This window comes from Pinus tabuliformis, chromosome 1_2 (assembly GCF_031772625.1).
Source record: "Pinus tabuliformis cultivar Carrire ecotype Pingquan chromosome 1_2, CPIR1, whole genome shotgun sequence".
In the NCBI taxonomy this organism is placed as follows: domain Eukaryota; kingdom Viridiplantae; phylum Streptophyta; class Pinopsida; order Pinales; family Pinaceae; genus Pinus; species Pinus tabuliformis.
This window is the reverse complement of record NC_142298.1, coordinates 731,311,837-731,323,694: the sequence shown is the minus strand read 5'-3', so window position 1 is coordinate 731,323,694 and position 11,858 is coordinate 731,311,837.

The following is an 11,858-nucleotide window of genomic DNA, read 5'->3' as shown; positions in this document are numbered from 1 at the left end:
TGAAGGATGAAATGCATTCATGAGAATGAGATGCATGAACATGGGGATGTTGATGTTTTCCTTGTTTTGAACATATATGTGTAATTAACTTGAAGGGCTGATTACTTTAAACATGCATGTAATGTTGACTTGGGAAAAGTTGACTTGGTCTCCAAGATGGAGAATAATGATGAAATGTTTCATCTTTTGAAAAGAGTCCAGATGGCCTTTTCTACATGCTTGACTTGAAGGGTCATTTGTTTTAAAGGCATGTTTTATGGGCTTGTTGTCTAGTCCATCATTTGTATGTAGATGTAAGACATGGAGGTGTTCACAAGATGTGAAATCTGTTTCTTTTGTTGAAGCAGGAGTTTAGTCCATCCAATTGTTGTATGTATTCCTGTTGTTGTTGATATTTGTTGTTGACAGCTTGTCAAATAGGTACAAATGAAAGTTTTTGTGAAGCAGGTGTAATTCACATTTGTTTGAGCCACCTTGGATCAAAGATCAAGGCAGAGAGCTGAAACTACCTTCTATAACCATTTCAATAGGAGTTCTGCAAGAAGACAAGGAGGAAGACAATTCTTCCCGAGAATACCAGCCCATCCAAAAGGGAAGTGGTCAGAAACTTTGGTTAAAGGCACTATGCAATGCAAGTGTATGGAGGCTGAAAGAAGAGGGTTTTGTTACTCTCAGGTACTGTTCAGATCAGTATATCAGTCTTTTGGAGACCAAAAGTTCTCTTAGTGGGAAGGCGTGATCCAAAAATGGATCCTGGATAAACCTCTAAGTCTAAAAGACTTCATATAAGAGGTAAAAGGTGCCAAATGGCACAAATCCTTTGTAAATCGGAGGAAAATGAAAGTCGCGGGCTGCTCTCAAAAATAGTCTCATTGCAGATATCTCCCCATTCTGAATTTACTGCAACTTGAATGGGCTAAAATGGACTTAGGATGCAAAAGTTATCGCATGCAGAAGTTGCCCAGTTTCTTTGAAAAAAGAGGCAAAAACCCCTAATAATGGCAAAAGACCGTTATAAGGGAAAATCGCATTTCATGAGGCAAAGAGGAGGACTTAAGGTCAGGTGGAAGGCACACCCGATCAGCGACCTATGATGATCAGATCGGCAAGTCGGATCGGAGGTAGGCGGTCTATACCCAAGGCAAAGGTCTCGGGCCGATGCGATGGTGCAATCGCTGAAAACGACGGATTGGCATCAGCGAATGCCACGAGGCAGAGGCGAGACCCTGGGGCAAGTGATACCTCGATCGCCGATATTGGTGTTGGCGGATCGCGTCGGCGTAGGCCACGCCATATGGCTTACCCCGGGTCCACGCGTTATTGCGACTTGCGATGAAAACAGACGCGAAAGGATTTGTGAATGAAAACATATAATGTTTCAAATCCGGCTAAATCCATTTTGACAAGATTTTACAATGTTTAACGTATTTTCTAAATACAAAGGGAAGCCACGGAATGGGAATTACGACTTGCGATAAGTGATTTCAGGCAGACCCGATAGTGTTATAAAGCGGAATTAAGGACTTTTGAAGTCCGATAAACAGAGATTTGGCTATTTTTCCCGTGTTTTATAGCGTTTCTCTATATAAACAGGGAACAACTGTTTCTGGGGGATTCCAAATGCCGATGCACTCTTCCATTGTAGAACAAGTGGCCACCTCCCCTAAAGGCGTTAGCAATGATTATTTAATGCTTAGAGAGGGGATTTGAGCGGACCAAAGCAGGAAGCCAGAGAGCCCGAGAGGGAAAATGAACCGACAGTCCCGATTTGGCTTAAAAAGCCACAGAATGACAGAGACAAAGGTTGTTGAAGGTCGTTTGGGGTTGTTGTTCAACGCGAAGCCAAAGCAGGAAGCTAAGGTGAAAAAGAGCAGAAAGAGGCAGCGCAGAAGGAAAAATAACAGCCAAGGGAGTCACTTGGAGTTCAAGTGAAAAGCTAGAGAATTGTAAATTACAGACAGCTGTAAATTGCAGAGAGCCAAAGAAGCCAGAGCCGAAGAGCCAGAGCCAAGAGCAAGAGTGAGAGCCGAGAGCCAGAAAGCTGAGAGCTTCAAGAGCTAGGGAGAGATGGTGTTCTGAGCCCATTATTCCTGTCTAAAATAGTGGAGTTGAGCCAAGAGCTTGTAAAAGGACCTGCCATAATCCCAGAGAGCCTAGTCAAGTTGACTAGAGCTCAAGGAGAACTCCAAATTAAATTGATTTCTTATGTGCTTGTTTTACTACTGCACTCTTTACTGTTGTATGCATTTATATATCAGTTTCATCACATTAATTTACAACACCTGAACAGTTTAAAACAAATACCAACATACACCTTAATATCAAGCACTTATTAATTCCGCATTGGTTAATCAATAAGACTTGGGAATATTTAAAGCTTTGGAAGTGGGAGAGGTTCTTGTAAGTTAGACAAGAATCCTAAGTGCCCCATTTTCAGATCAGTACTGGAAAGATCCACTGAATATTTTGTTATTATGTTTAATAGAATCAGAAACTGAAGGAATCATTGATCAGTTTCATGTAGGATTTTGTGGAGGACATCATGCTTGGAGAGCAACAACATACAAGACATTAAGGGGAGGATTTTATTGGCCAACATTGTTTTTACAAGTATGGGAAAAGGTTAGAAGTTGTTTTCCTTGTAAGATGTTTGTTGGTAAGCAGAAACTAGCAACTCTTCCACTAGTACCATCAATCATCTCAGCACCCTTCCTTCAATGGGGATTAGATTTTATTGGAGAAATCCATCCCACTTCAAGTAATCAGCATAGATGGATTCTCCTAGCAACAGACTACTTCACTAAATGGGTGGAAGCAATTCCAATAAGAAATGTTATTGATTCAGTAGTAATTAAGTTCATTGAAGAAAACATCTTATCTAGGTTTGGTTGCCCAACTCAAATTGTCACAGATAATGCAGCATAATTCTCTAATGTTAAAATGATTGAGTTTTACAAGAAATATCAGAATCTATTACATCATTCAACTCCATACTACCCTCAAGGTAATGGCCTCGCCAAATCCTCAAATAAAAGTCTGGTAAAGGTAATCAAAAATACCCTAGCAGATCATAAAAAGAGTTGGGACTCTCATTTAGTTTATGTGGTATGGGCAAACAGAATAACTCCAAAAAGATCTACCAGTAAATATCCTTTTCAGTTATTCTATGGGAAAGATGCAATTTTTCCCACCAATTTGGCTTTCCCAGTTTTAAAATTCTTGCAGGACTCAACAGATGAACCTGATGATTTTTTAAATAGGATAAATCAGATTATTGAACTAAATGAAAATAAAGATGAATTTCAATACAAATTGAAGAAATATCAGAATAAGATGAAAATCATGTTTGACAGAAGTGCTAGGGAAAGGGACTTCAGAGAAGGTGACCTAGTTCTAAGATGGGACTCCAGGAGGGAGGAAAAGGGAAAGCATGGTAAGTTTGACAACCTATGGTTTGGTCCATTAGCAATTGCTAAAGTAAAGGGTAACAACACCTTTGTGCTGCAAAATCTTGAGGGACAATATTCCACATATCCTATAAATGGAAGGTTTCTCAAACATTTCATTCAGTACTAAGAAGTTGGGATACATTTCATTGTAAATATTCTAGTTTCTTTTATTTTTAAGCTGTCAGTGAGATTTTTTACAGCAAAGACTCCAGAGCCTGAGGAGAAGGCACATGGATCTGCAAGTTCTATGCATTCTACAGGAGAAAGCAGTCCCCAGTTGGAGCCGATGTTGTAGCATTTTTTGGTTTTGATAAGTTAGAATAAATTAGACAAAAAACAAAAATGTATATACAAAATGTTAAGATAGGATATGGACAAAAAGAATATTGAATAAAAAATGTTAGGAATTTTTTTGAATAAATATGTCCATATCAAAGAAAATGTTAGGGTAGATGCTCTACAAAATAAAGGCAAAATAAAATGCTAGGTTAGAGAGAAAAGAAAACATAAATAAACTATGAAAGTGTGCAAGTCTAAATGTCACTACTATTTACTTTTATGCATAATAATGATTGTGTGCAACTTGTTATTCATGCCACAATCCATGGTAATCAAACTGTTTAATCTTGGTTATTCCATGCTTTGAATTTTATGTTTATAGATCAAAGAATAAAATCTGACCAAACAGTTTAATCTTGGCATATCATAGTTAGGTAGAGAAAATAAAAGGAGCTCATAAGCTTAATCTGAGCCCTTGGATGATATAAGGTTAGAAATAGAGTTAGATTTTTTATAAAAAGAAATGTTGAGTTGCTAGTTCAAATGCACTCTAAAAGAATAAGAAAAATGTTAGGAATAGAAGGGTAGGTAGAAGTTAAAGGTTTTGAAATGTTGAAATGATTATTTCCTAAAGTATATTATTGCATCGCATAATTCATAATGCAATGAACCATTGGGCGGAAGAAAAGTGCGATGTGCGATGTGCGATAACGCTGTCAACCATTGGATGACTACAGATTCCTGACCGTAGATCTTATCGCATCGCATCGCTCTTAAGGGAATGAACCATTAGGCTTAAAAAAATTTGAATGTGATATTCTATCCGTTTATTCATTAAATCACCCAGACCTACATCCGTCGTGTTCCCCTATCATATCCTTCATAACGATTTGTTCCTCATTTATACGATAAACACTCGTTTACCGCCGCTCCACGTCACTTCATTAAGCTCTACTTGACCAAGGTTAAACTCATCATTAACATTAAATAATCCCTTACCGCCAATGCTTAAAGTGTTGGGCCCCTCCCTAAGCCCATGCTTTATCGCCCACTCACTTCCCTTGCCCGACTGTCATTAGATCAACTCTCGTCTAATCCAAGGCTCCACATCTATATCGGCCACGCCCGATGCCCGAACAATACCCGTCTGATAAAGTGGTTTTCCCCAACCCCCATAAGGCTACGTGTCACGCTCTAAAGTATATCAGGTGAGCCCTCTTCAAAACCACCTTCGCCTCATAAGCAGTGTGACGACTCTTTAAAACCGCTTCCTCGCCAACCTGATAAACTGTTGATTATTCAAACATTCGCACCATATTAAAACTTGCCCGTTACACTTTAAAAACCCTGAAAACTCTTGTTTTCGTGCCTTTCGCTCGTTTCATAGTTTAAACCATTAAAACCCTTCAGCGCTACCCTGAACCTCTATGATGCCATTTGACCTCCAATTACGTTTAGGACGCTACCACAACTCCTTCCTCAGGCGCCCCTCTGTAAACAAAGCCATCAATTTCCTTCCACCAGAACCTTTGTTTTCTTAACTATCGTTGTGTTTTGCAGGTAATCATCCGAAGACTTGGGCATTGGATAGACAACTCTGATATTAGTCGCAAAGTCTATTTATTCTAAAGACTCAACAAGAAAACTATTAAAAATTTTATATTAAGAGAAGAAGACCATGACACGAGGAATAGAGAAGAAGACAACTATGTAGGGCCTTGACTATTAAAACAAAGGATCAGCGATACAGCTCTCATAATAAAAACACTTAGGGATTCTTTCTTCATCCCGGATGAAATTAAGCATATATTTCGGGTAAAGCACTCTTTTAATAGATACACTGAGATGGATGAAATTTACAAAGGATAACAAGCATTTCTATCCCAGATAAGAAATGCTGGGAAGAATTAACAGATTTACTTAATTAAGGATAACTGAACAACATTCAGATTTTTAAGGAACAGTCAGCTAGCTTCAACCTCCTTTCAAATTTTTTAGTGATATGTCATCAAACAGCACAGCATTAAAGCAATGCCAAATCATTAGGCAATTTTATTTTTTATTGTGTAAATAAACTATTTTGGTAAAAGCAGTTTAAGATATTTTTCATCCTACTGTTGTATAAATAACTCTCTTCATGAGTTATCATGGCTTGCACCCTTGATGAATCATTTCTAGATATTTGATGTACTTGACTTTTCTGGAACCTCAATACAATGCAAAGGATTCTGAATTCTATTTTGCACAATTTATGTTTCATGTAAGTTTTTCCTGTATCACTCATTATGTTTTTCTTCATATTCTTATAACTTTACAGAGATAACTAGGTAGGAATAATTGTGTCTTAATATATTCCTATAAGCTTTCTGAAGTGATAATCATTAAAGAGAATGGATTAATGGACTGTCTATTTAATTAATTCCCTCTGAATCAATAAATCATCAGCATCTCTTTATAAGCATAAGTATATTCTCTTGAACTTTCTGAACATCAGTTAGCGGTTTTCATACTTATGATTATGCAATTATCTATTTGAGAATTGTGATAATAATATTATTTTTGTTTTCTTCTCACCACTATTCAAGCTTTATCACTATGTGAAATTTTATAGCAGCCCTTTACTAAGATATTGATATTATTCAAAGGGTTAGGTATATCAGTTCTATATTTGTTTTATTCATTGGTCTCCCAAATCAAAACAAAAACCCCCAAAACATTTATCTTAGATGCTTTAGCATAATAGCTTATCATTATTATCTCAGAGGTATGACACCCTTTTCACACAATAACATCTTAATCCAGAGCTTCAAAGAATTTAAGAACTTACCACGTGGTCCTTTGAAGAATCTTCATTCAACTTCATTATAGGACATGATCTCGTCAATTGTGAACTAAATGATAAATCCTCCTAATTTTCTATTGATCCAGAAATCAATAGCCCTTGAGATATTGTTATCGATTCTCTTGAGTCATTGTATCAAATCAGGATTCCACTCCTTAGGTTCGTCGCCTTTGAAATAGGTCTTATGCTTAGCTAACTTAGATATCCACTCAAGCAATTCAATGTGGAACAAACCAAAGAAAATCTCATATTGATATTTGAAGATATATCTCTGCAACCAAGCTTTAGTTGATAAACACGGGTTTTTGTTCTCCTTTTTTGAAAATTCTCTTTCTTTCTGTTTGACCCACTCCTAGAGTTATTTCTTTGATGGACGCCAAATCATATCCCTTTAAGAAGATCCAGGTCCCGACAATGGAACCATTTGTTGGTCTGAGGGGGCTTGACCCAGGTTCAGAGTGTGTTGCACACCAACAAAACCCTCAACTACTAGCCCTTTCAGCAACGACCTACAAGCGGATCGTAGTCTCGCCCAAAGCAGTAATGGGAGGTTTTAGAACTAGGTTTCTATAGCCAAAGGGATATCTGCGTAGTGGCAATGTGTATTTATTTCTACCTTATATTAATATTATAACTTCACATATATAAGAACTTTGTGCAGATGATTAATTTAACATATTCACATTAAACCCATAAACTCTAACAAATAATAGTATATCTTACAGTTCTTCGCATAATTCAGTGAAAAGCATGCATAACCATATACATAACAATAGACAATAAACACATAAAGAGATGCAACACTTCGCAAAAACTTTCTTCTTTATTAAAAGGATCTTCAATTACATTCACTTCCCTGACCTGCGCACCCAGCTGCAGGTGGTCTTTGCACTCAGCTGCAAACTCTTCAAGGTCTCTACGTACTCAGCTAGGGAGCCTTCTCCAAAACTACAGACAAAACAAGGCTCAATCACTTATGATTTTCTGTAATGTTATACTTCCTCTTTGCTAAGGTATTACACATCCTTAAATACATTTCATCTTTAAAAAAACCATGTTCCACATACCATGGATCCCCAAAACAAGGACTAATACCCGATACCCATTACAAAATAAGGGCTTTGTCCCATCCCCAAATCCCTAAAAGATTGCACGATGAATATATCTTCACCATCTCTGCGCGGTCCGCTCCTTCCTCTGTGGGGCCTTTAACCCAAAACTTGGACCTAGTTGGGCCATGCCCAACAATAATATAACCACGAGATTTATTATAGAGTATAATTTTATCCATTATAGAGTAATTCAAATTCATATTTTTAGGAATCATATAACTAAATGAAAGATTCACTATGCATATGACCAACTTGAGAAAATGCATTCATTCATGCTTATCAAATTATTGTTTCTATAAAATATGGAATGTATATTAATCTCGTTATAATGCCTCTTCCAAGAGCCTTCCAAGATGATGAATTTTTTATAAATTTAGAACCTTTAAATTGGCCATGATATAATGTGAAGTTTCTATATAAATTTAGAAATAAGTTAGTAATGGTTTTCTTATTAATACAATGATGATTAATTGTGGATGAATTGAAAATTACACTTATTTGATAAACAAGGTGATAAGGGGAGGAACCAGCCTTAGAGCAGTCCACAGATACTCCTAAGGAAGATCTTATTTAATAACAAATTTTTATGTCCATCAATCTAATCCAAACAATAAAGAAGCTTTGAATGAAAGAAAACAAGAAATTTAGTTCTTTAATTATGATTAAGCCTCAGACAAAAGAGATAAGAGGAAAAACAAAAACCTTGATGCACGAAATTCGTCAGTATGGGGTGAGAAACTCATTTAATTACCTCATTTATTTGTTTGTGATTTTAATTATCTCATCCTTTATAATAATAAAAACACTTTGTTTTACAAGATTTTTTGGCGGAGTATGATCCTCATGTTTTGACTATGGTAGTCGGTGTTGGTAGTAGCGTCGATGCTCCACCTGTGAGTGATGAACCAATCATTAAGATTGGTACACCCTCTCAACCACACATGGTAGGATCTACACCTCGTAAACAACATACGTTAGGATTTGTAGATGATGTTGTGGATGCATAGCATGATATCATTATAGAATTTGAAGTGAGCTTTCATGGATCTTCCCATGTTACTAGCATAGGAACACTACCAATTACATTTTTGGTAGATGATGATAATTTCCCCGTGAAAATAGAGAAACTTCCAGGTATTTAAGAATTGTTTTATATATTAAGTACAATCTAAATGAAATTAACGTATAGTTTGTGATTATTTTGAACTAATGATAATATCGTTTCACAGGAAATGATGTATTCTATAGGCGTTTGTATGACATGACCTTGGAAATATTTGGGCCCAAAAATCAAAAAAACTTGAAATCCCAAAGTTCCAAGTTAAAAGATGAACTTATTACTAGGATGGTTTGCCTGTTTGGTCACGGTACCTTCAACAAAACTGCAATTACCTCAAAGGCAGGCCTACATTTAAAATATTTGTGGGACCAGCATAGGTCTCAATTGGAAAGGGCCAGGCCGCATGATCTCCCTCTATCAATTCCAAATATGGAGTGGAGAGCGTTCATGGAAGATGCAAATGAGAATGCACTCTGAAAAGAAGGGAAGGAACCACCCGAACCAAGAAGGTATGAGGCAGTTTTAATAATTAAAATATGATATTTTATTATCATTGCAACATCTAAGTAAGTTTTTCAATGTTTTAAATATAGGCTCCTAGATACTTCCAAATACACGATGGCCAGAATAGCCAAACATGGGCAGCATCATCTTGGCTTGGGTGGTTACTCGAAACTAGCTGAAAAAAATTGTAAGTATATAAAAAAAAAATTGCATCCAAATTATAACAATTTTAATTTATTATCACATAATAAGAAAAATTCATGTTCTCATGCAAAATTGCAGGGTCACAATTCAAAGAGGCTCCCATGGAGGAAAACCTAAAGCTTTCTTTCAAGCATGGATATCAAGTCGTGGTTGAACATAGGACAAGCTTGGTATCTTCACAGTATTCCACCACCCAAACTAACACTCAAGAAAATAAAAGCAATGAATATCATTTATAAATGATTACTTGTACAGTCTATTGGTTATTATTTTTGGACATAAAGTAATGTGCTTAATTGTAAGAAGCAGGCAAGCAATTTAGATACAACACACAATCCTACTAACAGTAGAGTGCCTCTTGAGACTAATGAGCTTAGCACTGGATGAATTTCATAAGTTATAAAAAAAAGTTGTAGTATGGAATACAATTAAAAATATTTAAATGCCAATGGTGTATCAATTATAACCTTTCTTGTTTCTACACCAGAGTATGTACAAGATGAGGCCAGAGAAGAGAAGGAACATATGGCCACATCCGAAAGTATTTTTCTTCCCTCCACTACCAAAGTAGGTAAAGGACACTCTACTACTCTTCTTATTAATATAACATTTGTATTAATAATAACTATAAATATGAATTTAACATTTCTTTCTTATTGCAGGTGATGCTCGGTCCCACTTCAGCAACATAGTCATAGGACTAGTTCAGCAGCAAGACATATTACGCTAGAGACTACAACAACTAAAGGGGGTCAAGATAAACACATCTTTGCTAACTACATAATAAAAAAGAGAAATAAACCTAATAAAAAATGATTACACTTGTTTATTTAGAGCCTACTTTTTTTAGTACTGCATTTTTTACTAAGAGATTGAATGCCTCATGGTATGTGCACATGTAACTTTCGTCTATCTTAATAAAAAGTTGTGATTTTTCATTTGAAAAATATTAGAATGATTTTGTTTCAAATTATCCTTGATGATTAAAAAAAAAAAATGAGATGAAGTAGTTTATGTCTATGATTAATGATGAATGAATGTTATATGTTAATGAATAATTGTTATATGTTTCTTTATGTGGATTTACAAATGAATGAATTATTGTTTTTTATTTGCATTAATGAATGTTTTCTATTTTGTGGATTTACGAATGAATGAATGAATGTTTTCTATTTTTTTTAGTGTATCTTTATGTCTTGCTTTCAACTATTTCCTATATAGCAAATAGATTGGGTACTGGGGAATTGAGAGTGATGTGAGTGGAGGAGGGTCCATGAGAGCTCATGCCTTGACATGGTTGGCCCTTTTCAATAGAGAATAAATTAGTATTTGGATAATCTTGGAGCAAAACACTCTCGATCCAACAGAGAAACAAAAAATTCAATGGTTGCTTCATTGTTGCTTCGTCGAGTGGAGGGAGGTTTGCTCCAAGATTAAACTACTCCAACAAATTATTCTTGAAACCAAGAGGATCTCATTCAGGTATTCATGCACTCAATTACTTTTAAATTATTATTTATTCAAGCAAATAAATTTAATATTTTGTCAAATTGAATCTAAGTTTGCCTATAAATATGTCTAGGACAACTAATATCAATTTGAATGTTGAAGTGGAACAACTATCTGAGAAAAAAAAACAAAAACAAAAAACAAAAAAACAAAAAACAAAAACAAAAAAAACAAAAAAAAAAAAACAAAAAACAAAAAACAAAAAAAACAAAAAACAAAAAACAAAAGTAAACAAAAACAAAAATAAAAACTCAAAATGGTAAGGGTTTAGATGAGACAACAAAATTTATTTGATATTTATTTTCTACTTTTTGGCCGAATATGAGTTACATAAAGTTTTATAAGAAACGTTTCCATGAAAAAAATCTATTATGTCTTTCTTTGACCATTGTTTTTGTATTTTAGTGAAAGACCATAAATTGTCATTTTTCATGTAGGGCAGTAGGAGAAACTCTTACTCTATTAATTGGGCATAAGGCACTGGTATGATTTTTCTTCTATTTTATTAATTATTTATCTCATCCAACTTCCCCTCCTTGCTTTGTTTTACAGGTACTTTCATTCACATATATGGATTTGAAAGATTATCTAGGGTTGGAGTAATATACGAGAAAAAAACTCATCAATGTATTGCTCAACTTTATCCCACCAAGCACTTGGCTACCAAGTGCATGATTTAGTTTTTCATTGCATTTGATTTCAATATTTTTTTTGTTTCTACATTGCAAATCTTCGAAGGCCATAGATGTTGAGAAAAACTAGGGCAAACAAAATTAGGGTTTCTTTTATAACGTTTTCTCTTCTTATATTGACAATTCTTGTAATATAATGTTAGTTCATCATCATCATTATTATTTTTTGTTCATCATCAATAAAATTCCAATAAATAATATCACAAT